The sequence below is a fragment of the Adiantum capillus-veneris genome, chromosome 16, assembly GCF_014529385.1.
Source record: "Adiantum capillus-veneris isolate H3 chromosome 16, ASM1452938v2, whole genome shotgun sequence".
Taxonomy (NCBI): Eukaryota; Viridiplantae; Streptophyta; class Polypodiopsida; order Polypodiales; family Pteridaceae; genus Adiantum; species Adiantum capillus-veneris.
In genome coordinates this window covers 98586733-98591326 of record NC_140946.1, presented here as the reverse complement: position 1 = coordinate 98591326, position 4594 = coordinate 98586733, and the positions used below count along the sequence as shown (strand labels likewise).

At 37.6% G+C, this 4594-nt stretch overlaps 1 pseudogene; it reads right to left on the bottom strand.

Annotated features, from left to right (window-relative positions):
* Positions 1-1892: 1892 nt before the first annotated feature.
* LOC147439526 (uncharacterized) lies at positions 1893-3367 on the bottom strand (annotated as a pseudogene).
* Positions 3368-4594: the final 1227 nt, after the last annotated feature.

Genomic DNA, 4594 nt, shown 5'->3' with positions numbered 1-4594 from the left:
GTAGAAAACAACAATGAGGTCGTAATCGTGTTCAATTTGATAAGACTCCTCGTATTTATTGTCCTCACTGTTGTACAAAGACATAATTAGTGGATCCTGGAGCTACATTTTGTTGCCATACATGTAACACATTATTGCCCTTGACTAGTCGACATTGTGTAGAGAAGGATAGTCAAGGGCTTATTGGGTGGGGGGTTCAAGTTTGCAGTGGACCTAGTAGCTTTTGTGCCACTATTGCTTCTTGTGAGCATGGGAAGGAGGACCAGGGAATTGAGCGTGTTCTCACTATTATTAGCCATGATGGCAGTACTTGTAAGGTACAAGCCTCAAATATGAGGATCTTTCTTATGTACACCACCTTAAATCCTACAACTCAAATGCAATTATTCTAAATTTTACCCAAGCTTTTATAAGAATTTGGATGCTTATCACTTCTATAATTTTAGTTTATAAGTCTCATTCATGTTATGTGGTTATGTATTGGTTCTTCAAATTTACACCCGAATTTACCATAGTTCAACAAGAATTTACCAAAATTCCTAAGAGCATACCAAATTGAAGTTGTCTACAGCCCGAATTTACTAAATTTGCAGCCCGAATTTACTAGCAATCATATTACTTGCTCTCAAGTTATTTTCAGAGCTCTTTAAGAGATGTTGTGCAAAAGTAAACGTGATTTTGGCAAAGAGAGAGTACTTACACTAGAACGTTAACTTATCTTTTATGTTGCAATTATTACAACACAACAAGCTCACATCAAATCTCAACAACTTACTAAAACCTTTTTAAAATTTGTTGACTTATTTTAGCATGTTGGTACTACCCTTCTACCAAAAAGATCCTCACAACCCTCTAATTATTTGATCTAAACCTTGCACCCAAAAGCAATTGTATATGCTACATTGCATTTTTTTGCCTTTGTCTTTAGTAATCAAAACCACCATTTGGTTTCTTCTACCCTCGCTAAGTTTAATTACTCATCTCTTTTTCTAAGATGGATTTCTTCTAATGCTCTTTATTTAAAAGAAGTGAGTTGAGGCACCCTAAAACCACATCAAAACAATAAACCATAGATCTAACCAAATCTCTAAAAGTTGATGATGGTAAGATTGTATAGCACATCATTTCATGTAACAACACTACTAAACCACACCAACAAAAGCCTTAATGAAGAGATCAAAGCATAAACCATAGAACAAACCAAATCTTCTCATTATACTCCTCGAATGTAGTCATAAACTAAAAAATGTCAGGTACAAAACCATACACTACCTTGATCACAACATTGGTCATTCTTTACACCACTACTAAACCACACCAACAAAAGCCTTGATGAAGAGACCAAAGCATAAACCGTAGAACAAACCGAATCTTCTCATTATACTCTTTGAATGTAGTCATAAACTAAAAGAAAAAAATGCCACATACAAAACCATACACTAGCTTGATCACAACATTGCTCATTCTTTACACCACTACTAAACCATACCAACAAAAGCCTTGATGAAGAGACCAAATCATAAACCATAAAATAAACCAAATCTTCTCATTATACTCCTTGAATGTAGTCATAAACTAAAAGAAAAAATGTCAGGTACAAAACCATACACTAGGTTGATCACAACATTGGTCATTCTTTACACCACTACTATACCACACAAAACAAAAGCCTTGATGAAGAGGCCAAAGCGTAAACCATAGAACAAACCAAATCTTCTCATTAGCACCCTTGAATCTGGTCATACAAAAAAGAGTAGTAAATCTGTATGCATTTCTTCAAAAGACACATAAATATGCGCATATCCCTCAAAAAAGATACACGATCTTGAATGATCGTTCATCAAAGCCAAAAACCATAGTTCATTGTCACAGCTTGGTAATAGCTAGGTGATTTATGAAGCATCACGATGTGTCCAAGCACTAAGCTCCAGCTCGAGTGTCTCCACAGCAGCATAAACCATCCTAAAGTGAATTGCAAAAATTTAAAGTGATTGACATATTTTAGAATCATAATCCATTCTAAAGCACAAGCTCACGATATACTTACCTACTTTTTTGGTGTGCGATTGTTCACACCACCTTTGATCAATAACTTCATGACAAGCATAATGTAGTACCCACAATCCTTAGTATTTGCTTGCCTTGGAATCTAAACAAAAAGAAAAAACATCAATTGCAAAACTTGTATAGAAGCCAAATCATCAATTTTTTTCTCAACACAATACCCCCTATACCTCCATTGTTTTAACATGACAATTTTCCAAATCTAAAAGCTCTTTTCTGAGAACTGGATGAGATGTATAAGCTCCAAAATACTGCAAAACTCTGAAAGCACAAAATATCACTATCTTATTTAAATACCACACCGACACCACAACAGTGTAGAGGAGAACTACACATACCTCTTCAAGGGGATAATATACCGATCAGTTTCTCGCAAGGCAAGCGAGTCAAAGAACAAAATTGCCCTCTTGTCTTTTTGCAAGTGAGACACATGCCCTACATGGCAACTGAAAAAAACAACAAGCGTCCAATGGCCTTTGCCAAAAGACATTGTCACAATATATGTAAGATATGAGGTAAACACATACGAATAAATCATACATTAGTTGCATCTCCATAGTCATCCACAATCGGAAAAAAAGTGAACGTGCAGTTGGAAAGGTCAACTCTGCCAAAGTAGTTTCGCATTGCCCTCTCACTAGGCAAGGTTTGAACAAAAGACAACCACAAGCTATTAATGAACGAAACATGATTGAGAGCCTCCTCTTCAAAAATATGCTCCATCCACCTACAAGGTCATGACCATATTATGCTACATATTTGTAAACCATTCAATCAAAAATCAACTCTACCAAGCAACACTTACATGACAAAGAAATTGAGTGCACATAAACTTGCCCTCTTGCTTGTAATTTCACTTGCAAGTTTAGCATCTATGTTGTCTCAAGTCCATATCTTGATGAGCACAATTGGATGGGGACACCCTTAGAAGACCTATTAAGCATAGGTCACTCATTACATACTATGTCAAAAAGGAAACGAGCCATTATATGGAAGAGGGCATACCGTGACGTGTTTGAGCCCATCAAGAGGTCATGCGCATAAGTACTCCCACTTGGAGAAGAAATGTCTATATGTGTTTGGATTTTTTCTTTACCATTTTTCATTGTCGACATGATCACCTCATTTTGCTGAATGGAATAGAAAGAAAACAAAACAAAAATGTTAAAAATTGAAAATAAAGCCGTGTCAATCTATGGGTACAAAGTAAGAAAACATCCAATATTTAGCAAATTACCGGGGATATGGTTTGGGGACGTTCCTCATCCTCCATTTATGATGTATATTTATCTTCACTCTTCATACTCTTAGTAGGTGAGAGAGCATTATCCTCTTGTTATAGATCCATATCCTTTTCTTCTTCTTCCTCATGTTTGTTATTCTTGTATTTTCTTGACTAGAGAGACATTTAAGCATACAAACAATCTTAAAATTAGAATTTTATACATAAGATAAAATTTAGAAAGCATTGAAGCAAAGAATGAGAGCATCTCTTACCATCCTCTCGTATCCTTTTGCAATATTTGTTTTCATCTTCGCAATTCGAGTTGGCATGTTACTCTCCCACTTTGTCATTTCCTTTTGCACATGGTTTGCAAACCATTCTTCGTATGGCATCTTTTGGAAGGAAGAGCTTAAGCGCCATCTCTTCTCACCATTGCATTGAGATATTTTAAATGCTTCTTTCGGGCAAGTTTTATGCGAGTCTCGATGCTTTGAAACCGCGTTTTGGCTTGCCTATGGGACCGTGATCCATTAGCCAATTCGGGCTTTTGACTACCCTTTGGTCTCCCTACGGCTCTACGAGGAACGTCGACGATAAGACCATGATGCTCTTTGATATGGTGGATAAGGTCAACACGTTTCTCCCATGCTCTATTCCACTTTGGACAGGTTTCGTCTACTCGACAATAGCGGACAAGCACCCCATCTCTTTCCCTAAACTCCTCAATGAAGAGTTTATTTGCCTAAACATTAATAGACATTCTTATCTCCTACTATCTCTCTCCCCCTCCCTCTCTCTCTCTCTCTCTCTCTCTCTCTCTCTCTCTCTCTCTCTCTCTCTCTCTCTCTCTCACTCACCCTCACCCACTCCCATATCCAATATATATACAAAACCAGAAAAGGATCAATTTAATCACATCATATTTCACAAAGTTTCTTCTCTTAAAAAATGTAGATTGAAGAAGAGGTGTGTCGATCATACCGTGATCTCCATTTCGTATGCATCAATATCTCTTTGTGAATGCAAAGAGGAAGACTTGCCTCTCCTCTTCATGAGGCTTCGCTTTGCTTTACAAGTACGAATAGACTTCTCCTTTGATGCCATCTTCATAGCTTCAATCTTTGCGGGCACTAATGATTTTTGTAATCCGGGGCTCGTGTGAGACCGTCGTGGAGTGTTAACCCTCACGGCTCACGGACACCCCATCACCTACGACGGACGTGTATTATGTATTTGGTAGAGTCAGGTACCGGGCTTGTCGGACCAATAGGAAAAGGGTAAGAGTGATCGCCGATGAGAGGCGCA